General features: G+C 50.3%; 1 protein-coding gene across 5 annotated transcripts in view; it reads right to left on the reverse strand.

Moving 5' to 3' along the window:
* Positions 1-26336, reverse strand: part of MAP1B (microtubule associated protein 1B) — an 89294-nt gene that overhangs the window by 28452 nt on the left and 34506 nt on the right. The window lies entirely within an intron of this gene.

The following is a 26336-nucleotide window of genomic DNA, read 5'->3' on the forward strand; positions in this document are numbered from 1 at the left end:
CTATCGGGGCAGAGCCCCAACTGAACCCCATCAAACTCGGAAGCTCCTGTCTTGCACAGCTGGCCCCTCCCTCCCTCACGCATCCCACAGATCGGCCCAGAACACAGTGGCCTAGGAGACTGTATCATCTCTGCAGGGACCGGAGCAAGGTCTCAGCCCGGGTGGGCAGCTGATCCACGAAACAGCCTCACACCAAGGAGAGAATGCTGGACCCAGGGTCACTGCAGCGCCCCGGGAGGGGGAACCTCAGTGAAAGCAACAACCAGTGAGGCTGAAAACTTTTAAGTTGTCTTTAAGTGGATGACAACTCCGTGTGTCTCGAGGATGAATATTTCATTTCCATTTCCATTAATGATCACAATCCAGAAGTTTATTTCTACAACTTCCTTTTCTTGAAAAAATGAACACTTTGTAAGCATAGTCTAGAAATGGAAATTGAAGAATAAAGAAAGCCTTCAATGTCTATTCAGTGTGGAAGGAACAAGATGAGGAGGAGCCTGAATCCCCGGGGTGGAGGTCAGGGCGCGGGTCCAGAAGGAGAAGAGCCCTCGGACTCCCAGCTCTGCCCCTCATCACCCACCAGTGCCTCCCACCGGCCCCTGGCCCAGGTGAAAACCAGTGGATGCTTTTTGGGAAAGGGATTTGGTGCTGTGCTTTGCACTAGAAAGAACTTCCAGTGTTGAGTAGCAGGAACGTAGAGAGGGTCACAGAAGACTCTAGACCTAGAAAGGGAAATGCATGTGCTAAAGAAGGACTGGGGTTGTTTACCTAACAGTAGGGGTTGGTAGGTCAACAAAAGGCCAGGAGCACAAACCGTCTTGGTGTTAAAGTCTGTTGGGAGAAGGGAGTACAAAAAACACTGCCCAGGGTAACATTTAGCAAAGGGATGAAAGCAAGAAATGAAAGGCACTCAGTGCAGGAACTAAAGGTGATTTACCAACAAGTCTCACAGCAGCTTTTAACACAGCTTTTGTTTGGAATAAGATCCAGGCCTCCTGTCTGCGGGAACCCACATAACGACAAAGAGCAAAGGTGCTGAGAGATGGGAAGTCTGCAGAGAAAGGAGCTGGTGTGGAGAAGGGGAGCGCGGCATCGCAGAGTTTTCTAGTGCATTCTCTTTTCTCCCCCGCAGAGGTCCTCTACCCGCCAAAGCTCACACTGGGCCCAGGGCGGCAGGCCTGGCCCCAGCCGGGCGGGAAGACATGGCCTCCCAGAGGCAGGGGGGCAGGTCAGGACGCCTCACAGCAGCACGAGGCCCATCCAGGAGCCCTCGTTGGTTTCCCTGTGCTCCTTCGACCCCACCCCATCCTTTCTAACCAGGAAAACGGGAGGAGCGCGTGAGCATGCGCTGTGTGGTAACAGTGCTTCTGCGAGGCCACAACGGCAGACATCTTCCCCAGGAGCCCAGGGGAGGGCCCAGGAGCCTGGCCTACCAGAGCATCCCCCTTGTTCCCTGGAACAAGAATCACCTCCCACGTGAGGAAGAACGTGACCACAAGGCAGGCAAGACGACTCAGCCCCTTGCCCCTGCCACTGAGGCCCCTTGAAAACTCAGAGGTGCTGGGAGACTTGATGTCTCCTCATTACATTGTCCCCAAAGACCAACAGTGTCAGCACAGAACACGAAGAGCCAGCCGTCCCCTACAGATTCCTGCCCCGGGAGGGGGTTTGACTCCTGAGTCCTCTGCACCGAAATCAACTCCACCGTCCTTCACATCCCTCAGCTCTTGCAGCTGTCAGCCTGAGGCTGGGCACCCCAGGGCCACAGTGAAAGGAGGGCAGAAGCAGGAGCCAGCCCTGGGTGCTGGTTTCCAGGTCACACTCGTGTTGGAGCCCCTCCCATGGCTTCCTGCTATCCTACCTGAACCAAAGGAGACCCAAAGTCGAGGCGGATGCACGAAACTGAGAGCCCTGAGCCTGACCGCCAGAGAGCTGGCTGCAAGAGCACAGCAGCAAACCCGCACGGCTGCAGCATGCTTTTGTCCTTCCGGTGGTACCTGGTTTGATCCTCGGGGCATTCCTGTGACGTGGTGAGGGCAAAATTATTAACCCCTCTTCATGGACCAAAGACCCGAGGTCTAACGGCTTGCCCACGGCCTGCAGTGTGGACAGCAGGACTAGGACCCGTGTCGCACTCCACAGGGCCACTCACAGCCAAGGCTGTGACACTCCTCTTTTCTCCATCTTGTCCTGACCCACCCTCATCGAAAATAAAAGTTTTCAAGTTGCAATGTCAAGATTGTCCTTGGTGGCAGCCTGGGTCAGCCACTGGTCAGCAGGGTGCCGAATCCTCCCACACGCACCTCGAGGCCAAGTCCCTCTTTGTTTCCGCTGAACAATCGAGCCCAGTTCTCTCCCACCTTTCCCCTGACAGCCCTGGAACCGGCCTTTCTTTTCTGTTGGAAATGAATTTCTTTGTTTCTGCATTTGTTTCATCTCCGATGTGCGTTCCTGCGTGTCACACCGCTCTCCAAATTCTCAGTGTTTGTTTTTTAAGAGAATAAGAACTCAAATTTCATTATGAACAAGTTCAGGAGACTTCATAAATAACTGCTTTTTATTTAAATAAGTTGATCATTGCTTGGGAGTTAGACAAATTTTGAAAAATTTACCTTAGATATCTTTTGTGTTACAGAGAATTTATTACAGAATTTGAGACTATACTATTTTTGTCTACATGTCCTGGACTTTACTATTTTTCTTTGCTGTCGCCTGGTTCGGTTTTCCAAGCATCTGCTTGTCCTGCACCCCGTCCTTCACTCGGCTTCTCTGCCACCTTCCACTTTGTGTTTCCCTGACCTTTAAAGGTCCGGAAAAGCGCCCAACCCAACCTCTAGGCCCTGCTGTTCCCTCCTGCTTCTAAACAGGCTTCGTGCCCAAAGGTGCAGGCTGAGCGCTCAGCAACAGGCCAGTCTTGCTCCTGGTGGCCAAGAGGCCTCATTTCGCATTCCACATGCCCTCTCGTTCCAGCTGCTCCTGCTAGGCACAGACTCATCGGGGGTGGGATGCCAGGGGACCACAGGTCCCATCCCTCCTGCAGGGTTCCCATTCACCCTCTTTCCAAATCCTCTCCTCCGGGCTTTTGTCCTGCCAGACCCCATTCTCTCAGGCTCTCCTCTTCCCTCTTCCCTCTCTGTTAAAGGCCTCAGAGCAGAGGGATGAGAATCCAGGCTAGCAAGGGTCAGATGTGGAAGACACTTGTTTCCTTTTTCTTTTTCTCTATTTTGTGCCCTGGCTGAAAGAAGGAGAAATAAATATCCTAGATGGTGCTGAAGGCAGTCTGGCTCCCTGGAGAACACCCAAGGGGAACCAGCAGCACCAACGTCGGCACCAGCTGGGGGTGACAGGATAACCTGAAGGTTGGTTCTTCAACAACGTACAGAGGCTACAGATTAAAATGTTTTTTTAAAGGCACACCTAGTGAAGGGCGGAGTACGAACCCATCAGGGGAGCAAATTCCAGGGCTCCTTAGAAACAGAGGTCCACATCCATCCAGTACTTGCCCACTTACAAAGCACCTCCCTCTGTGTTTGCGTACTTAAGCATTAAAGGTGGGATCCCCAGCCCAGCTAAGGCAGGGTGGGAGGTCCAAGTGTCCTGTTCTCTAAACAAAACCTGCTGTGGACAAAGGAAAATACTTATGCTCCTGGTGCCCAAGAAAGGAGGTCCTTCTTCTGCCTTTAAGACGCGAGGAGTCCAGCAGCCATGGAGGGACCTCCTACCGGGAGCCTTCAGAGAAGAACTTGTCACTCATGGTAGGAGGGATCAGAATGTCCTCATCTCACAGATGGGGGACCCGAAGGAGCCCTGGTGACAACCCCACTCCCTCCCTCCCCCTCCCACTTTAGAGAAGAGAAGGCCAACCTCAGGGGTGAGCAGTGACGGGTCACAGGTGACTGACCATCACATTCATATGGCTGCCGAAGGCAATTCCCATGCAATTGTGGACGGTTCCATTGGGGGCAGGTGCGCAACCAGTAAGACCACCACCTGTCATCTGTGACCCACTTCATGGTTTACACATCCTTTTAGCTGCATGTTACCTCATTAGCATATCCCAAAGATCAATGATTATAAGTATTCCTTTTATACAGATGGGGAAATCAAAGCTGCTGGGGAGGTTGATCTAATACAAGTTAGCTGTCTCATCCAGCATCACAGAGATGAAATATGCTGCTTTGGACTAGGTTTTAAATGTAGCTGGTCTGACTCCTGACTCCCTTTCTTGCCACTTACACTTGCCCTTACTGCTTCTCAGAGTGTTGGAGGAGTTTACAAAGTTGCAATCCTCACTTTTTAAAAATACGGTTCCTTTGAGATACATTTTCTCTGGTGTATTACAAAACGCTCCCAGCGTTTAGGGTATAGATTGGGGAATTCTTTTTCTTTTGAGGGATACCTGCCACATGCCAGGTGTCCTGCCACGTATTAGGTTAAACCGTGAGACTGCCGTCTCAGCTATCTTTGAGCTCAGAAATGGTACCTTCCTGTTTAACAATCAGACCTAACTCTTGAGCTCAGAGTAGGTTTCAGGGAATGTGTCTCAATCTTACTGGGCTGTTCCTGCCTTTGTGAGAGATCCATTCCCTGTTTAAGACAACGTGAATTACTTAGAGAGGGCACAGTTTTCTGGGGTTAATTCGAGCAAACTGGCACCACCTTCAGAAGCCAGCAGGACGGCGACGCCGTCCCTACTGTGAAGGAAAGATAGTTTAACGGGGAGATGGCAGCTGTGACGGTCTCTAATTTGGGAAACCCAAGCCAGAAGTCGTGCCTGATACACAGCAGGAGCTCAATCAATATTTGATAAAGGAATGAATAATAAAAATGGCTAAGATATATTGAATAGCTGCCCTGGGTCAGGTACTGACCTCAGTTCTTCCTGTGTGCTTACCACATTGAATCTGCATGTAACCTTAGGAGGAAGGCACTGTTCCCATTTTACAGAGGAGGAAAATGAGGCACAGTGCAGTTAAGCAACAGTCTAAGGGGCTACGTCGTGGAGCAGGATGCGAACCTGGGCGGTCAGGGTCCAGAGCCCAGGCTCTTAGCTAAAACACTATTTTAAAAGGGTAGAAGGCAGACAGATGAGCGTGATTTGGTTCGGGGCGCAGTGCAGTTGGGGTCCAGGGGTAGCACGGGTGGCTCTGTCCAGGGGGCAGGCGGGAATGTGGACCTGACGCTCTGGTGCTGGGCTGGGCCATAAGCACGGATCTGGCAGGCGGCAGCATCTCTTAGGTGATGCTCTTGGGGACACAGAAAGAGCCTCTTGCCGAGAACAGTCTGGGGAAATGCCTCTCTTTAAAAGGCCAGCAAAAGCAGGGGAAAGCCAGTGAAAGGGTCAGAGAAAAGCACAGAAGAGATGGTGCCACGCCCTTTCTGCCTCCCTCCACCCCAGCCCCAGGGTGATCTGACTCGCAAACACAGAGGAGAGTCGAGGCAGAATATTCCAGATGTTAAATAATCCAATAATAATCATAGCTGCTTTTCAAATTCCACCCCAAACATACCCACTTTGACCTGCACACCCACTGCCCTGATGCACTGCTGTGCCTGTGGGCACGGCTCTGCATTCTGTCGGGGGGACACCTGCCTGGTGGAGGAAAAGACTGTGGCCTGGCGGTTCTCAGAATGTCACAGTCCCCACGATCACCCGAGGAGCTTACTAAGACTTGCATGACCCACCCTCAGACCGTCCGATCAGGAGGCATGGGGGCCTGGGAGCCTGCATTTCTGCAATCTGTCAGGTGATTCTGATGGTCCTGTGGTCCCTTCTTCGAGAAACAGTCTAGATGATGAATTCGCTATTGCTCAATAACGACATAATAAGGGACCTTATTTTAAAGCATCCTCACGTCGTTTTTACGTATTACTGTCCCAACGCCTCAACACACTGCTAGAATTATTTCCCTTGGGAGCAAATGCGATCATTAAAAGCTCAAATAACTTTTCCCAGTAAAGTGTTGATTCTCGGAATCATTTGGTGGTTTTCTCTGACATTTAATTTGCCACCAAACTTCTGCCATTGATCAAATCCAGGGAACGGCTGACCTTTCACCCTCGCCTGTTACTGCTCAGACCAAATCATCACCACGTTCATCCCCAAGGCCAGCTGCCTTAGAACAAAACTCAGATTAGTGCTTTCGGTATTGGCTACTGAAAAGGAAACAGAAAAAGAAAAATACAAATAGCTGACGTAACAAACGTTACCCTGGCATCTAGTAATTACCAGTTCCTTAGAAGCCCTTAGCCCTAGACCAGGGGAAAACAGCTTGAAAACTGGGTTTTCACCCCAGTAAAGTCTGGAGGGGGCAACGGCACTCGCGGTGGCAGCGCCAGGCTGGCGCTCTGCTCTGCCAGGAAGGGATTCCTGAAGTCAAGATCCTGACCTGAAAGGCTGAAGCTTGAGGATCCTGATGTCTGGTCTCAGGTGAAGTGGTGCCTTGGCTGCCGCGTCTGAACCACGTAACGGGAAGGTGGGCTCAGGCCCTGGTTCCAGCCAGTACAAGCAAATCCGGTCACATCTTTTAAAGTATTTGGCATAACGCCTTAGCCCAACCCTAGGGAGCCGTGACTTTTGTTGTTTGTTTTAGTTTTGTTTACTGGTGGACTGCCTCATTCTGAGGGGGCGGTGGGGACGGCTATTTCGCAGATGCCGACAGAATCAGCCCCCGTATTTCCATTTCACGCCCGCCTGTGCTGTCCCGTCACGGCTCGGTGCTCGGGCTGCCCAGAAATGCACATCCAGTTCTCACCGACCTGGGGTCTTCCACTCCAGGCTGAAGGGCGATTGCCAGCACACCAGGGCCTGACCCTCCTGTCGTTTGCCCTCAGTGAGGTGCCCTGTCTGCTGACCCAGAGTGAAGCTGACTGAGAGCCTGGTCTTCCACTTCTCCCCGACAGATGCTCTTCTCACACCCAAGTGACTCCGGGGCACATCCCTCCCATTGTCAAAGGTTTTTCTTTAAACTCCGGGCTCCTAGCTAGTCTGTCATGATCCACAGGGAGGTATGCGGTGCCTGACCTGTTTTCTGAGGTTTGGCTGTCTGACTAGAGGAGAACCAACCTTGTTCCTGACTTCCAGCTCCTTCAAGGACCAAAGGACCCCAAACCAAGGAAGGTGTGACGTGGGTCCTGGGTTGGGTTTGAGGCTCGGGAATCTTTTCTCAAAAGACCAGAACACTCTGCCACCTTCCTAACTGTGAGGTTGGAGGGCAGAGGGCACAGCCTGTAGTGTGGGGTCACATCAAGAGCTGCACTGGTGGGTCCCTGGCTCTCTCCCCAGTCTCGTGTTTGGAGGTTTCAGTACAGGTTGTCCTACGGCAGAGCCAGGGACCAGGGGGCTACTGCAGTCCAGACCATTATTACACAAACCACACCAAAGAGAGGGACCACTGCTCACCCGGCCTCCAGGCAAACCCCACTCATCCTTCCTTTAAGGCCTGACCTTCTTTAGGACCTGCAGCATTGTCTTGTTGCTTCCAGACGACAATGCTGGACTATTCTAATATTTAAAATAGAGGCTTCCCCCTACTAGCACCAACTATGGACTCAGTATCTTTTGTGTCCTGTGGCTAAATGTTTACTCTTGGGACAAGAGTTGTAAAGGAATTTCTAAACATGTGGAAAAGAAGCTTAAATTTATGTCACTTGTCTTCTCACCATTCTTAAAGGATATAAGCTGAGGCTCTAATGTGTTTTCTGTACTGATCTGGAAAATATCTACATTGCATTTCTACTGTAGCCAATCAAGTTCGTCATGAAATTTCCTAAATGCCTCATGTCTACAAAATTGCTTTAAAGAATAAATTACATCTTTCCTTAAATTATAAAAAAAATTAAGGGTTATCGGGATAAAGATAAGAAATCCACTTACCAGTACTTCAACCCTTGGGATGTTGATGCCAAAGATGAAGGAAAAACACATTTCCTTTCTCTAGCCCATTTTTTTCAATATAAAATGTCTGTGCACTTTGATAAGCATCATTAGAGAAGCCATTATCTTATTATGTTGGTCTGTTCTTATTCGATTTAAACAATGACCGTCGCCCAAGGGTATCTAATGAACACTGGAGTTACAGGGTTTGACAGGGAAAACGACATTCTGAGCGAGTCTTTCCCCCTAATGGATAATCACTTAAGTGGCTCAACTGCATGCCCTCCTTGGTGTGCGTCTGAGTCTCATGTTTACAGAGAGGCGTCCCATCCGGAAGAGTCACAGAGACACAACCAGCTCACACGTTCTTGTTAACACTTCCTGTGAGCTATGATAACTATCTTGGGATTTCTTCTTGCTGACTTTCTATTCCTTCTGTAGGTGGACTTTTTGCTTCTAGTTAAAAAAAGCCGACCAACAAGCTCCAGACTATGGGACAGATACTGCAAAAACCATCACACGTAGGAAACCGTCCCCTTCTGCTCACGTGTTTCCATAAGGCTAGCATGGCAGCGAGACGCGCCGACCAAGCAGAGCGCTAAGTCATTTTATACTTTCCAGTCTCCCCTTTTCCTTCGTTCCTCCTCTTTTTTGTAATGTCTACATTTCGGCATTTCTACATCGCCTCTTTGGTTTCAGAGCTTTCCAAGTGAGCATTTCCCATGGAAAAAAAAAAAGGAAATCTAGCAATTAGCATACATTACGTGGCTGCATCCAGTCACAAACAAGCCCATGGGGGACAGGCCAGCCGGGCTGCTTTGGTTCCCAGACCCCGCGCCCGCTCACGGCCTGCAGGTGCCAAGGAGAGGTGCCGCCCCTCTCTCCCCCTTCCCCCTTCCCAGCCCTGGACGGCCTGCGGCTCCACGGCTCGAAGGATTTAATGAGTTTTTAATTCAGTTTTGGCTCTGGAGCTCAGCCAGCTGCTGCCACCCGGGCTTGCATCTCCCTTCCTACATTATGAAGGAAGAGTCACAAGGACGAGGCGCGTCACCACGGGACTTCCTGAGGAAGATTCGCGCGTTGTCACAAGGTCTTGGGGGCTGCAGAGGTGACGGAGCTGAAGGTGGGCACCAGGGCTCAGGAGACGTCCCCAGGGCGCGCGAGCTGCCCTCTTCCTGGGCCTGAGTCAGAGGGCGGGCGATGGGGGAGGGCCAGCCCGCATGGGCGCTCTTCCGCCCAGAATGACACACTTTCACCCTCACCACCTGGCACACAAGAGGACCGGGAACAGGCCTCCCCACCGCGGCCCAGGGCCCATTCTCTCCTCTCAGATGCAGGCCAGGGAGCCCCTGCCGCCCTCACCTCCCCGGACACACGTGGAGCTGGGAACACATGCCCCTCGGAGACAGGCTCTGTCCAAGCCGCAGGGGCCACGACTCCGCAGAAGGCGGAGAAAACGCCCGAGATGTCAAGTGCTGGGATGCACATGAATTAGGCAGTTTTTCCGGCATTTGCCAAACCATAGCTAGGGCGTTGGTGTCTGTTCCACCTGGTCTTTCTGGGTCGTGGCACATGTCCCTTCTGTCTAGAACCTCATCCCCTCCCACACGCTTGGCTGCTTCCTGCTGGTCCTTCAGGTCTTGGGGAGTGTTCCGTGAGTGCCCCATCCCCAGAGCGGCTGGTGCCCACTCCCAGGGTCGCAACCACAACACTGAGCTTCTCCATGCGCGTGGCCAGCACTGAGGCCCCCTCTGACGTCAGAAATCAGGTTCCAAGAGGGAATCTGGTGCCTTCTTCCAGATGGATGCTTGGCATTTATTTATTATTCATCAGTGGAGATGATTGCGAAAAGGCCCCCTGACGATCGTTCCAGGTTTTGAAAAGAGCACAGTAATGCCGATTGAGTGATGAATGTAGACTGGCCGAAAAGAGGCTTTGCCAACAAGGCAACTAGGAATAGATGTTGATTTAGACTAAAAGTCACAGTCAGATCTTTTCAAATAAGCTAAGTGCGTCTCACGCACCCTACGATGTCACCTATTCACAGACACCTGAGGACAAATTGTTTAAAAACAGGCACCCGATCTGATGGAGTCAGTAAATAAATGACCATATTTGACCTACAGATATGGGTTTTAAATCCAGTCAACTGATGATTTAAGCATTTCAGAGTCAAGGTCCATTTCCAGAGACTGGCTGAATGGGGCTGCTCTCCTGAGGTAGTGAGGGCCCCACTGTGGAGACATATGAAGCCAGCAGCTGATGGTCACCTGTCAGCAGTTCTGGAACGGTGGTTCCTGGTCCCTGCGGACCATGAGAAGCACGCAGGGTGCTTGTTAAAATTACAGACAGCTGGGCCCCATCCTGACCTACTGAAACGGAGTCTCTAGGGCCAGGCTGAAAGGCTGTGATTTAAAGGCCCCAGATGATGATTCTGGTCTCCAGGCAGATTTGGGAGCCTCTGTTCTAGAAACTGTCCTGGTGCTGGCTGGGGGGCTGACCTCCGCAAAGCCACCCCAGAGACCCCTTTCACTTCCAAGTGTCAGGGATTTACAACCACATCTGACACTGTAACACACAACTCCTCCGGGATGGTTCTCCTCTTACCAACATATCCGCCTAGTGTCTCCAGGATTTGAAACCTGAGACAATCCTAAGGGGCTTTCACAGTCAGGAAATAGGAAAAGAAAGAAGAGGCTTCCCAGAAGGAAAGAAAACGACCTCCAGCAAGGAGGAAGCCAGGGAGGGGAGAGCTAAAGCAAGGAGAGAAAGGAGCTGGAAGCCTACACAAGGACGAGAACAAGAGACCAGGCAGAGGACTTGTGGACTTCACGATCGGGTGCAGGCCAGTCCACCTGACTGTCCACCTGACACTGACGGAGCGCTGACCGTGGGCATGGCCCTCAGAGCCGGGGGTGGGGGTCAGAGAACAACGAAGACGGCCCTGCCTTCCGGGCCCACCAGGCATCTAGATGGCATCTAGATGGCACCTAGATGGGACCTGGAGGATGGCGGGTAGAGGAAGTGAGCAGGCACGCAGCGAGGCAGCCGCCAGCCCTGGGAAACCAGCTGTCAGGGAAACGTGATCCAGTCCAACCAGAAGGCCCACAGCCTGTGACCCAGGCTCATAGAAACGTGAATTTGGAGGGTTCTGTTCCTAACCCCTATTTTACAGACACAGACATTAAGGTTCAGAAAGGCTAAGTGACTTGCCTTCGAGGCCAATTTGCCATCAAGGCCTGGTGACCTCACAGCTCTGTGATCCGGACGCCTGTGCTCAGTCACACAGCAAAGAGAAGCTTCCAGGAGGCGATACCATCTCAAGTGGCAGAAAAAGTGTCTTTGATTCTCCATCTAGATATTGCTTAGATTCCTCATTGGAAGCCAAAGACGGGCAACAAGAGAAGCAGTTTAAGCTCAATTCTTGGGTTACCTATTTGGGTCAGTGATGGCAAAAATATGGACTCTCGTCCACTTGAACTAAAACTGTTGGCTTAGAGCTGGTCACACATTCTCCCTTCTCTTAGAAAAGGATTAGACTACAAACGGAACTGTCATGTTTACACAACGACTCAGGATGGAGGCAAAGAGCTCTACGGAACGTCCAGTGACTCTCTCCTGGGCTCTTCTAGGTTTCTGCTTCCACAGTCTTCAGAGGTCCCTCGGCAAACTCTCGGGGGATGGAGTGAAAGGAGCCACACGCTCCACTGGGAGCCTTCTAGTGGGCGGCCTCGTCACCCTGAGCCACACGCTCCATGCTGGAGTTAACGCTCCACCCTTGTGCATTCAGAGAATGCCAGAGTCTCAGAGTGGACTGGGAGGGGCTTTTCAACAATGATTCAATGTTACTGGGCCCCTGCTGTGCTGGGTCCCTCACAATACGTGTCAACAGCAAAGCCTCTGGCCCCGCCGAGGTGACAGCACCTCAGGAAGGAAACAAAAGTCATGTGGACACCCGACACTTCCTTAGAATATTCCCCAAGCACGGCTGTAGAGGAAGGCACGTAACTTCGTGCAGTGAGGGGGCACGCTGTTTAGAAAAAGCAGTTCCTTCTGGTTCTCCGTTAACTTTCTTTTTTTAAGGACGTTTTCCTTTTCCTTAGCACCACTTCATTTTCACCTCTGCTCCAAGGAGTAAGAGAAAAGGGGAGAAAAAGAAGATGCCTTCCCAGTCATGTCACGGGCCTCACATCACAGATTTCTCGTTAGGCACCCTGAAGCGATCTCAGGGGAAATGGGAAGGTCTTTAAATGGGCACAATGACCATGACTTTCAGAGGGAAAACAGCACCCGCCTGGTCTTGGCTCTTGCCCTTCTCTCAGCTCAGACACTCACTTGTCAATCACAGTACCTTCTCCAAGTGACACGCCACGTCCTCGATCATTGAACGGGAGGTCTTAAGTGCCACAGAGTGCATCCCGTGCTCCGGCACCTTGCGTGGCCTGATGCTGCCCACGGTGCAGTCTCGGACTTGAGGCCCTCTCACTCTCTGGTGAGGATAACTTAGTCCTAGTGTATCGGAAGGCCTCTGAAAGGCTGTCTGTTCTGGTTTTTCCAACACCTATTTTTCCACCTCAGCATCCGCAGAGCCAAAGTGGGAGCTGAGGGTGCAGAAAGCGCCAGGGCAGAAAGGGGGCAGGTTGGGAAGGCCACCGTGACTGTCCTCTACCTGCAGCCCCCTGTCCCTCTGTCTGCCGGACCCCTGCTGGGGACAGAGGCCCTTTCAGTCACGAGGAGTCTCAGAGAAGAGCGTTTTCAGTTCCTCCGTGCCCTCACTGTAGGCCAGAACCAGGAGTGCTCAGGGTCCATACGAACCACACAGCCACCCTTCGCTGAGCGTGGGTTACGTGTTCTTTGTGTATAACATGAGTTCTAATCCTCTACAAGAGTCGTACGAGTGACTTCTGTGGACCTGGTGGGAAAACCGGTTACAGAGAAATTATGAGATGGGCCCACAGCCATGGCTGGTGAGTGGCAAAGCTGGGCTTCAAATCCAGATGCGTCTGGCCTCAAAGCTCATGTTCCCTCCTCAGCCCCCTCAGGACCACCGAGTCAAACATCCTGACCTATTTAGGGTGTGCCCTTCTCTGCCCCCATACCCAGACCTGGGATTCTGGAAGGTGGAGACACCAAAATCTAGGGAGAAGCAATGCGTTCTCCCCAGGGCCGCCATGTTGCCAAGGCGGGAGCCCCGTCACTGTTCCTGAAGGTAAATGGTGTGCCCTGGATGTAAGGGCTGAGTGGCTGTGTCCTGCAGTCTTCCCGGCCTATGAAACCCCCAACCCTCTGGGCCTACGGCTAGACCGACTCATCCATCCAGGTACCATGTCAAGGCCCAGGGCCAATGAACACCGACCCTGATTCCGCGGTCAGTCCAGCTGTCCCTGAAGATCTCCAGGGACACAGATCCTACAACAGCCTCTAGCAGGCCACATAGAGGAGTCTGGTCCCTGAGGTGGACAGGGTGGGAGGCCCACTGCCTGCCTTTTCTCCCCCTTCTCAGAATGAAGAGATTTCTTACACGTCTCTCTGATGTCGCCCATACACCTGTCTCAAGGATTGAGGTCATAATTGCATCATGAGGCTACCAAACCGATATAAACACAAGCACCATGAGATAATCAGACACAGGAACATTTACGAACCCTTCCTACCTAAAGCGATTGCAAAAAAAGGGGCTTATCTCTAAACAGTGTAACCAGCCAGGCTATTCTCGGCCTGCACGCAACTCCCAGACAACAGTCATTGTTGCTGAAATAACTTCAGCTATTTCTAGCCTGGCAAATAAATACAGGCTCAAGGGAAAGTATAGCTTGTAGTGAAAGACCTAACACCACCCCTCCTGATTAAAGATGTTCTTCTCTTTTCAGAGTCTTCTCAAAAACAGCCAGGCGGGGGCTGCAGGAAGTGTTTTGTCTGTGGGGGGCTGGCTCAGAACATACAGCTGAGCGCGCGCTCTTCCTTTGTGCCTAATCCACAGTACCAGCATCTTCCCTCCTGCTGCCCAACTCTGCTTCACGCTCCAAAGGAAAATGGAAATACACACACGAAATTGCAACAGGTGAGAGCTTCCCTTGCTGGGTTCAAAAGCACGTTTTTGCCCTCCTCCACAAAAGCTAAAGCAGCCTCGCACTTGCCTCTGGAAGACTCCGCAGAGAGATAAGGCCACTGATAAGGAGCAGGTCTGGTATAATTCCAAGGGAGCCCCGTCATCTATATCCACAGGTGAAAGAAGAATTGCGTGTGTGGTCAGAGGCTGCACTTTTGCCCCTTCTCAAGCTCAAACAACCATGAGGAAGGCCTGGAGCTCACACTATTCACGGAAAATTGTTCCCATTAAAAGTGGACTCAGACTCAGCATGAAACTCTAGCGCCCGTGGGGCCCCTGAGATCCCTCCAGAACCTTTACAAGTGTCCCTTTCTTTATTTCCATCACCCAAGACTAGGGGCTCCCTGTGAAGTCCATCCATGCCAACTTCCGGTGAGCACTGGGAGGGTCCAGGGGGCACGCCTCCCTCCAGCGCATCAGAGGAATCCCATACAATGAGGTTCATCAACAACATAACACAGTACGGCAGCTTAAAGACGCAATCCCACAGACACAGCCAGGCTAGGAGGCAGCCTGTCGTCAATCCCTCACCAGCCCTTAGAAGTCGGCACCTAGCAACGCTCTTCATCTCATTAACAGTCCCATCTGCCTTTTCAGGAGCTTCTACACACAGGGTATTTTTGCTCCCTCCAAAGACTCAGGGAGTCCTTGCTGCTTTTAAGGATTCTTAAGAAATAAGTCCAAATGTAGGCATAACAGAGGAGTGCTATATTGTTTCACTAATGCCTAAACATCCTTCTTCAATGAAGGATCATTTTCTGCAGCCTTTCATCAAAGACTGATATGCATAAGGCTCCTTCTCTCCCAGAGGCACTGAAAGAAGCTGTGCAGACAGGCAGACTGAGTTCAAATCCAGGCGCCACCACATGCCCACTGTGACCTTGGGCAGATTATTTAACCTCTCTGACCCTCAGGTTCCTCTTCAATAAATGGGGATAACAGGACTCACACCTCGTCAGGCTGTGGTGAGGACTGAATGAGGTCTTGTTCCTAAGGAGCCTGGCAGATGGGTGCTCAATGACTGGGGGTAGTTCTAATTACTACAATCATTAGAATTGGACAAAGTGCCCCAATCCCTAACTTCCTGCATAAAGAACCCTTTCAAAATCAAAGTATAGACATTCCTATAAAACCTCCCTGGGCCCGAATTCCCTCTCCTCCTCCCAAAGATGCCCTGACTGTCTCTGCTCAGTGTCCTCAGCCCGCCGGCACCTGCCCCGAACTGCTTCCTCCCAAGAGTCTGAGAGCAAGAACAGCCGCGTGCCTCTGCGACCCAGCCTCACCCTCGGCTTCCCCTCTCATCCCCATCGAGCAGGAGCTGCGCATCTCATCAGGAAACCACCAAGATTCCAAGTCGTCACTGCTTTACTAATCAACACACAGGTGATCCCCCAAACTAGTCATCCGAAAGTCACATACTCACACCATCCAGATCCCCATTGGGCCACACACACGCCCGGGCCTGGCTGTGGCTGCTGTCTCTAAGGGGGTCTGGCCACAGTTTCAACACCTCTCCTTCTTCCCTCCAATTGCTTTATCACCCAAACAGGTGTGTGAAATCAGGCCAAGACGTAAGGCTCACTTCAGTTTGCATCATTCTAGAGTTCCCCGCCATCCCTACCAATACCTCGCAGTACAGGGACCATAATAAAAGCAGAGGAAGAGGATGATGAGAGGCAGCATTTTGTAGAGGCTTTCTGTGTGCACGGCGTTGTGGAAAGCACTGTGCATGTGTGACTTCCTCCACCACCGTCACTTCCCACAGCCCAGAAGCAGTTACTGGAGCGTCGGGGACGTCCTTCTCCACAAGCATCCATTAGGGGATGGCGAGAGTCTTACCAGGCGCGTACGGGCCGCCACGTCACCTTTTCCACTTTCGGGGACTGGGATCAAGAATTCCTTGCAGGCTCTGCTGCCCGCGTGCCCCCAGACCCTCCCTGTTCCCTGTAATCTAACAGGTCCTCCTCAGGCAGTCCCCCAGAGGGCGTGGGAGCCCCTGGCTGGCGTCCCGGGAATCCCGGCTCCATCTTGTCCCCGGGCTCCCACTCTCTGTGCCCCACAGCTGCAGCGACGACCTGTGTGCTGCTGCCATTTGCATTTCAAATAAGTTAACAGAAGCCACAAACTAAATCATAAATTGGAGATCTGTGTTTAAAACAACGATGACAAAGGCCTTTGACCGACCCACAGCACCACAGAAAAGCAGCCCGGCGACAGCACTGATGGCACTTTAGACACACACAGGGCCCCTCAGCTGACTGTCTCGGGATTTTTATAAACATTACTCTCTCAATCCAGAGTGAAAAACATCTTTGGGTAGGAAAACTAGGTCAAGACAGATATAAAAGAAATGTGCTGATTTGCATACGGTTACAATCGAAGTCAGTCATCATTCACACATCTGTTCACACACATTTATTTACTAAGCACTGAGTGAGTGCTGGTCGCTGGCCCCAGCCGGTGAGGGTGAATGCGGCGAGCTTAGGATCCATCGCCCTATACAAACAAGCCCACAGCGATCCATCAGGAGCTGGAAAGGCCCGAGGTCTGGTCCAAGATGCGCTGCTTCCAGCTCTGACTCACAAGCACCACCCCCCCCGCCGGATCAGTCCCCTCCCCTGCAAAGTGGGAGCAGGAGGGAAGGGAGGTCGTATGGCTGCTCTCGAGTCTCCTTCTGCTCTGACGCTCAGAGAGAACTCGGGTCCCTTGGTCTTTCTCTGTGTCTCTGTGCATGTGGCAGAAAACAGTTTCCCATGCTGTGCACAGAAATGCACGGCCCCAGAAGTTGGAACTAGAAACACAAAGTCCCCAAGTCTTACCAGGTCCCGCTTCCTGGGATACAAAATGGGAACAATGACATTCTTATCTACAGGGTTCTTCCGAGATTTAAAAGAGGTAACGTGTGAGAACTGCACTGGAAAGCAGTGTAGACATATGAGTTATCACTAACATCACTGAAATTTAACGCTCATCTTCAGGATCAGAAATTGAGAACTCACCTTTCTGCTGTGCTTAAGCATCTCTGTCATATTTTATGCTTTTACTGCTCAGCACACAGCAGCTTTTATTATGCGGCCATGCTATTTTGTCATTATTCTTTCATTATTGCCTTTTTTTTTTTTAGAGAAGATGAGATTTTAAAATTTCCTTCATCTATTGTCTTCTTGGTCCATAAGTAAATGCTTCATTTAATCACACAGATTTCCGTTTTCTCTCCTAAATTGCACGCTTATCCCAAGAAGGGGCTTAAGAAATTCTGTAGAGAAGAGAGGCAGGCTGAGGAGCAGGGGGCGGTTGGTGTTGCAGCAAGGCCCCACGGCCAGGTTGCACCTTCTCCCTGCTGCCCTCACGCAGCCAGAGTGACACGTGTGGCGGCGATGCTAAAAAGAGAAACCAGTGTTTCAGAAGCAGAGGAACGAACAGCAGGGAGAGAGGGCAGAGGGGCAAAGCCCAGGAGCCGGATGCACATCCAAAATGAAGACCCCTCACCACCTACCTCTCGCGCTCTGTCTGCCGCATGCTCTACCAACAGGCTGCTCAAAAGCGAGGGGAAAACTGTCAAGAAATGAAGAGGTTTAGGAAATGCTTCAAAAACAGCCACCGCAGATCAGAACACCACTGCTCTCCCACTGCTGACGTTGGGGACACGGTGTGGAGACCCTGAAAGTGGCCGTGTGTGCCTGGGAATGATGCCACGCGATCCCTCGAACAGACTTAAACCCTCTGTCCCATTTACAGAGAGATTTCCATCTAATCCACCACATATTTTTGTTGTTAGTATAAGTACCAGGAGTGCCAAGGACAGGAATACACAAAACCACAACCTCTGTTTTCGAGCCAGCGCACGCTCGCTAAATCATATTCTCAGTCACTGCTTCTCCTAAGTCAGTCCACAGCTCAAGAACCACGAATGGCGCCCCAGTGCCCTCAGGATGAAAGTCAGGCTCCTCGGCATAGAGTTTAAGCCCTTTCATAAGCTGGTTTCTGCTATACTCTGGGGGGGAACAAGGTGTACAAAATGCTGGATTACCACTCTTGAGGAGTTTAACATTCTAATCAGTGAGGCCAGACTTTTGCATATAGAATATTCAGAAAATAACATATGCTAATACATAATCGAGGGCTGAGCCTGGGGAGGAACACAGTGTGCAAGGACGTGGATTCACCTCCCACGCACCAGAGCACCCGCCTTCTGCTGCTACTCTCTTTAGAAAAATACCGAATCCGCTGTCCAACCTGGAGTCCAGAATAATCAGGCTTGGGAGCACCCCGACATTCAGAAATCTGCAGTGCACCTGGATTTGTCAGGGCAAATCCCCAGATCAAAGATGCCAGCTTAGAAGACACTCTCACGGCATGCAGAGACTGACAGGAGCTGTCAGGATGCTGTTCACAGTGCAAGGAGGATGCCCGAGGGGAAGGAGTGGGAAAGCTCAGACCTACCAGAATCCCCAGAGCCAGTGCATTCTGGGGAACAGGCCGCATGAACAAGAAGCAGTTTCCAAAGTTCCCAGTCCTGGTCACAAAGAGTGGGACCACCGCGAGGCCTGGGGGTCTGCAGGCGCCTCTCCATCTGGTAGGGGCCCTGCGTTTGTTTATTCAGGAAGAGCCTGGTCAGCAGAGTTCCCGAGCTCAGCTGGGCAGGACGCTGGGCCCAGCTGAGACAACAGCCTCCCTGCCCCACGCTGCCCTCTGACTCTCGCCTGCCCTGTGGCCATCTGGACTGGCCACATGAGCTAGAGGCTGTCAAACCTCCCTTCGTGTTGCACAGACACCACCTCCGAGTCTGTTTACAAATAGATGAAACTGTTAACAGAACACTGGAATGGTACCAAAACCATTCAACTGGTCCAAAAATATGTCAGTCTAACCTACACTCGGAGGAAAGTCACTCAGGCGTCCACATGGGCACTAAGCGGGGCCATCCCAATTCCTTGTTCCCTCGCTCATGAGAACACCTCATGGACACACTATGTCTCGGGACTCTGACAGTGTCGTGTCCACTGTAACAGACACACAAGAGCGAGCCAGGAACAGGAGACAAGTAATAATGAAAATGAATCCCCCATGGGAATGTAAGCAAAACCATAAAGGTCATAATAATTCTACACTGATACTCTTTCGTTTCGTTTTTGCTTTGTTCACTATATGAGAGATCTGCGGGGCATCTGACTGGAGAACTGCTTCCTAACTATGGTTCCGAGCTGCAGGCTTAGTCAGAAACGGTGTTTTGAAGGTCATGCTGTCAATGAAGGAAAAGCAGTTTTTTTTAAGTGGATGTCATAAAAGCAACAGCACAAGGCTGTGTGTGTGAGGAGGTCTTCATGCAGCAGGCTGCCCTCAGGCCCCACAGCTGAGAGCCAGAGATGTTCTGGGCATTTCCCTCCTTATTTGTTATTCAAAGTCGACCTGTGGTCTCTACACAAAGGGAAGAAATCCCTTCTCTCTCCTTGTTCGATGACCAACGGAAGGAAACCCAGGGAATAAAGAGGGAAGGGAGACTGATTCTGAGACCTTCGAGGGTTTATATTCCTCACCGCCTATCTCCACGGCCACCACCAAAGCCACACACCACAGCTGTGCGTGGTCCCACCAGGATTCCTTTCCAACGCGTCCTCATAAACTACCACGCTGCCTCCAGGCCTCAATTCCGCTCGTCTTCGCTTTACTTTTGAGAAAGATGATAGTGGAAGATCGGCACCCACAGAAATAGCGAAAGACTCTTGCTTCTAAATATTTCCAGGTTTTAGCCAATTAAAAGACCTCATACCTTCACACGCTTAACCTTCAGGGACTGATCTTCGTCAAGTCATACGTGGTCCCCGCGCATCTGGGAACAGTTTCCAGCAGGGAAGATGCGGGGGTCATACCCACCCACACCCTCCCTGCTCCCCGCAGCCCACTGCCGTGGAGCGGAGCAGAGCGAACCTGTGGCCTCGAGTGCAAACCGGGAGGAAAGAAGGACAGACATGTACAGAGAGTCGGTAACACGGATCTGAGGCAAACACAAGTCGGCCATCGTCTGTCAAGACTCATGGAGCCAGCCACAGCCACAGCGCAGTTTCCTGGCAGAACTTTGCTTTGTTATACTCACTCCTGGGACCCTAGACAGGCTTTCTCCTTAGACTTCCGACGGCCTTGGTTTCCTAGAGGTTCCTTTGGTGGAACCACGTTGCCACTTCCGTTACAGCAGGCTGGCCAGCGGCCCCGGCGCCATGCCGCAGCCACACTGCCTTGAAAGGCGTGGCTGTACAATGTTCTCACTCAAAACGGCATTTCTGAACAAAAGCTGTATGTTTTTAAAAATGTGCTTGATGTAGAAGAAATGACACAAAAAAAAATAGCTTGGGATTGTCCAAATGCTTTCTTTTCTCTTTGATTTTTCCTCACAAACCTGTTGTTGGTCAACAGAAGGCTCCCAGTGGGAAGGGGAGAGAAGTGGGTTAGATCTGTGGGTTTTGTAGAAAAGAGAAATTCCTATTTTAGAAGCAAGAGGCTGATTGCTTCACTGTGTCCCTCCACTCCTGGGGGAGAAAATGTCTCACAGAACCACAGACAGGAGGATCGATATCCACACCCCGCTAGAACGCTCTTCTGATCGGCACCTTTAGAAAGAATGAGACCCTCTCATGCACTGTGGAAGCGTGCACAGATCCTGGAGCAGTCAAAGATGGTAACGGGGAAATGGGAAATCCAAATAAAATCTGTAGTTTATTCAGCAGCATTCCACCATGTTAATTCCATAGTTTTGACAAAAGTGCCATGGTGGCATAAGTTGCTAACATCAGAGAACCTGGGCAAAGGGTATATAGGAATTCTCTGTAACATCTGCGCATAAATCTAAAATTATTCAAAACTCCATATATGTAAATCTAAAATTGTTCTGTAAATCTAAAATTATTCAAAATAAAAGAAGTGTCAAAAGTGATTTAAAACATGCTCAGTCTGCTTTCTATCTGAACAACAAGGAGGGAGTCATGAAAACCTGGGAGGGACAGAACGAGGACCGGACTGGAAACACAGTTCTGTGGTCCTGCTTTCTTCACGGAATGTTCTGCCATAAACGACTTCCCCGCATTCATCCACAGGTCTGCAAACACAAGGGTGAAGGGCGGCCCGCTGAGCCACTGGGCACCGCTCGGCGGCTGACTCAGCCAGGCACCACCTGCGGCAACTTGGGGGCCTCAAAGTCGTGGCTGTTCGCTTAATGCCCCAGGGACAGCGTAAGGAAAAAAATCAGTCCTGCATATGGTTCTCTCTGGGCTTAAGTCACTCTTCACTGGTAAATTAGGCAGAACAGGTTGTTCCAGAAAGTCTGGGTCCATTTCGGCTTTGTGGCCCGTTAATGATGCTTAGAATAAAATGCCAGTCACCGACACAGAAAATCTTAGACCATGAGAGATGAGAATGCAAATTAAGAGCCCTGAGTAATACTGGCATAAAATCTTAAGTGGATCCTGAATAGTAATTAGTGTATAATAAAATAAACACAGCAGACATCAAGACCTAGAAAACAATGGTGTGGTTTTAAATGAGCCCGTCTGCTCGTGCTGCACACTAAGTCAACACATTCATTTTTATAAAAACTAAGTGGGAATAAATACCAGCCCGATTTCATGAAGTGGGTGAAAATCTACATATGCAAAAGATGCAGAAATGGCCTAGGCCCAGCTCCTCTTGGGGAAAATGGGATCTCATGTGATATACCCAACTCAGACACACACACACACACACACACACACACACACACACACACAGAGTCAGCCAAATCCTAAAACAAACTTAATCCTGCTAAGATTCCTCCCTATGGTGCACTCAAGTGGCTACATCAATATTCAGGAAGAAAAACCAAACATACAAAGGGAAGTTGGCTTTGGAGAATAAATTTAAATTATTTGAATTTCACTGGTCTCACGTTCTCCTGTCCGGCTACAGGGGCATCTAGAACTACAAGAGAAAACTTCCTTTCGCTCCCGCCTCCTGTCCCCACCCAGCCCATCGTCTGTTCCAACCCACTTGTCTCCACGGTTCTCAGTAAAAGCTCAGAGGCGTCAGCAGCATCCCCATGAGCAGACAGACTGTCCAGAGAGCGTCCTGGGAGACATTCAACAAGCTGTTTGGAATATCAAGTTCTCCAACCTTAGGAGCCTGGACCAGACTCTTACCAACGAGCTAAAAATCTTTCCAACAAAGACAACACGTCCCCAAACACTTCCTGTCAAATGCAGTGCTCATCAGATGTCTGTTCAGAGAACACAAGGAAACTAGCATCAGTCTTGAAAAGGGAAATCAGGCCTTGCCTACCAGGGCCCCTAAGTCTCTCTCTGCGTAACCAGTACCTTTTCCAAGATGGGACAAAGCACTTGGTTGGAAACAGGAAATTTCTTCCCAGTTTGTGCGAACATTGAAGCTTAAGACCCCAGGGCCGGCCTCCCACATTCTCAACCATGTAGCTTTCTGAAGTCTAGAAAGAGCAGAAAACTACTGGGATTAACACGAGAGAGTTCATTCAAAAAATATTCAGTGAGCATCTGTGATGTGCCAGGCATTGTGCCGGATGCTGTGGACACATGGGAAGTAAGGCAGTCTCTGACCGCATGGGGTTGGGACGTCGAGCAGACACACACGCTGGGTCCCGAAGGGTGAGCAGCCCTTGTCAGCCGGGCGAAAAGAGGAGGAAGAACGTCAGTAAATTCCAGGAGAAAGACCAGCCTGGACACTCTAAGTGCTGCAATTTGGAGATCACAGAGGGGTGGACAAAGGCTCTGTCATCGCCTGACTCTTGGATCTCACACCACACTGGCTGCTCTCCTCTGAAGCCCCTTTGTGCTGGAGAAGCTCCTCTGTACACAGTCCAAACTCAGGACCTGCTTACTTTAAAGAGCATTACAGAGCCAGCAGCCTTTGCCTCCATTTCTCCCAACACCCTCCTTTCCTCTCTTGTTCCCTTTCCCGCCTCAGCGCCTCCTGTGTGTGTGATGAGCGGATCCCATGTGCCGGAGTGATGCTTCTCAGAGTGTGCTTCTGGGAGAATCATCCGGTGGGCTTGTTCAGAATGCAGATTCCTGGATCCCAGCCTCGGAGGCTCCAACTCAGCGCCCCTGGGATGAGACTCAGCAATCTGGAGATTCATCACACGCACCCGTGCCAAGCAATTCTGACGAAAGTTTGAGCTTTTCTGGACTTTCTGCAACTAACCTGAAAAGGAAAATATTGCAAACTAGCAGGATAACATTGAGGACAGGTGGCTGATTTCTTAGACGGAACTAGCAAAGACCTCCCCATGTGTGTGCCCCTCTTCTGCAGGTCTCCACTCGTCTCTGTGAACAGAGGGACTGAGGGGGTGTCTCTGAATCCCTAGGGGACAGGAAGGAGAGAAGACTTTAAGAAGCCCTGTGCAGTCTCAGGTGAAATGGAAAATTCCATGGAATAAAGCTTCAGAAGGGCCTTAAGTAAGTTGGATATGTTCTTTGGTTCCATAGGAGCACATTGCAAAAGAAGTGTTTTATGAAATAAGTATTTTACGGAATAATTCCCATTTTTAAAATCTTCATACCTCTCACAACTACCATGACACTTACTTTCAATTTAATATGGATCATTTGCTATAAACTAGGTAACATCTTTCTAGCTGGAGGGAAGCAGAATTTGCCACCTCAAGATGTGTCTCTTTGGCATGAGGATTATTTTTGGCTGGTTATTTTTTAAAATCTGCAGACATGGGAAAAGCTCTGAAAGCCAAGTAGAAGTTACCCTTTGTAAGAGACACGTACATTTGTAAGGGAATCTCCATGTGCAAGGCGTCTCCCTCTCCGTACCAGGAAGAAGGGGATGACCTTATCTCCAGAAACTCTTATCAATGCAGAAGGCAGGGACTTAAATCTGCATAGTACCCTTACTCCTGTTTACTGTGTTTTTCCAGTCATCTCCCATAACTGACTCCCCCCACCCCCAACATCCTCCTTTGTCTTTAGATGGTATCTGAGGTGACGACCTCAGCCATTCTGACGAGTTACTCAGTTTTCCTGGGTTTCTCCCATACACGTTATAAAGTTTTGTTTGATTTTCTCCTGTTATTCTGTCTCATGTCAATTTAATTCCTAGACCACCCAGAAGGACCTCGAGGGTAGAGGAATTCTCTTCCTCCCTTACACCAATTGTTCTTATATTTAGGGAAACTTAACATTTTCCTAATTTGGGTGATTTTCCCTCTTCTGTACCCCAAAGAAGGTTTGGAAACCACTCTCCTGAACTCCACTTGCACAGACTCGTAATTTTCACATGAACATCTCATTTGGGTCTGTTTTCCAGTCTATAAATCTCTCAGCAAAGACAGCAAACTGGATCCTCCTCTGGTTCACTTTGTGGTCGGCAGGTTTCCTAGGCAACGGGCACCAACTTCCTCCCTAGACCTCAACCTCTCCCCCTCGTCCTCCCTCCAGCTGGCCGTCCGCACCTCACCACTCATCTTCTGTCTGCAGGAGGAGAGGACGGGCGGTCCTAGAGAGGTCAGTGAACGCCGGCCAGTGGACCTCAGAGCGGGGTGTCCTCTGGGTGCACCCTGGGCCTGAGGGACCGAACAGCTAAGTTAGGGGCCTGCCTGCCCTTCCCAGACACTCCTCCCTTTCTTTCTTTCTCACTGAGAAGGATTCATCCAGTAATTCATACAACCTGGAATATAAATAGCCACGGAGGAAGGGATAAGGCACAGGTGTTCCTCAAGATGTTGGCCCAGCAACAAAGACAGGCCTTTTCTGAGGAGCTTCTCTGAAAAAGCTTCCAGCAGTGTTGAGTTTAGGCTTCGCTTTTTTTGGAGGATTTTGACCAAATGTATTCTTCCATCTGCTGAGTATGAGAGTATCCCTTAGCACATCCCATGGCAAGTTAGGCTCTGCTTTTAAAGGTTTTAGACACCTCAGGAAGGGGCCGATGCTGCACGTCAAAAGCTTGTACTTCCTGAGCTTGGAATGCATTTCCCCAGACCTACAAGGTCCTCAGAAGCTCTGCCTTGGAACACAGGAGTTCTTTAACTAAAGAACACTTCCCACTGGGATGTGAGGGTCTTCAGAATTGAGTAGCGGGCTCTGGAGCCAGATTGCTGGGGTCTGAACCCCATCTCCCCCACTCACTGGCTGTGTGACCTTGGGCAGGTTAACTAACCACTCTGTGCCTTAGTTTCCTCATGGTTAAATGGATAATGATAGTACCTCCCTCCTAGGAGGTTGTGAGGATATTTGTTAACACACGTAAAGTGCTTAGAACAGTGCCTGGCACATGGTGAGCATTCAGCAAATGTTAGCTATTATTATCATTGGCTCTCCTCAAGATGAAGATAAGGCAGGCCAGCTTCATGGAGGAAGGAGGAACAAACCCAGACAGGAGAGCCGCCGGCTCCGTCTGAGAAAGGCGAGGATACCTCTGGATGATGATTCATTACAGAAATCCCTAGGAAGGTGGCCTGCCTGAAATTATTCTTCGAGTTAATGAAAAAAGCAATCTAGTCCAAATTAGATGAACTGGGTGACCGTGAGAGCCAGCCCGGGGCACTGTTCAGATTCTTGGTTCTGCTGTCATGCTGGGCTGAAATAAATTGACTCAAATGAGTTAATGAAAAATTCAGTCTCCCTCCTTGCAACTGTATTGCAAGCGTTTCTACAGCAGCTCAACAGAACAAGCTCCTTTCTGGTAAAAGAGACTCTTTCAAAAAGAAGAGAGTACACCTGACTCTGAAGCTCTCCCCGCATCGCTCCCCATGAGTCTCTGCTCTGGCCCATCTCTTTAGCCCGCTTCAGCCTTTCTGTTAGGACCCTGCAAACTGCCTACATTTCTGGGTCTGACTTTGCTCTTGTGTGGAATTTAACGGATGTGGCTGGCCGTTCATTACTGGACCCATGTGGAATAATTTATTATGCTTCATGCAAAATAAACAAATGACATTTCTAAAACAATAGGGAATATATTGAACATTGAATATATCTGAGATCTAGAGCAAAACTCTCTAAGTGTCCGCTGGGCATCATTAGCTAGTGACTTAGAACAACTCCATTCCCCTCCATCCACCACGGCCTGGTGCCTTAAGGAAATCCACCAGCACTTCACTCTTCTTGGAGGAGATGCCTGGAGCCTGAATGGAATATTGTCAGGTGAAATTAGGCCACTTCTGAGTTGTGCAACATTTCCCTTCAAAATCTTGCTGATTACGCAAACACTGAATAATTACACTGATTCATGCATTCTACTCCATCAGAATGACAAAGCGTTCACACTGGCACCCCATTTCACTTTGCTAATGAAAAACAGCAAGCTTTTAAGACCACCATCCATCAAGAGAGAAAAGAACTCATTCAGAGT

This window comes from Equus quagga, chromosome 7 (genome assembly GCF_021613505.1).
Source record: "Equus quagga isolate Etosha38 chromosome 7, UCLA_HA_Equagga_1.0, whole genome shotgun sequence".
Classification (NCBI taxonomy): Eukaryota; Metazoa; Chordata; class Mammalia; order Perissodactyla; family Equidae; genus Equus; species Equus quagga.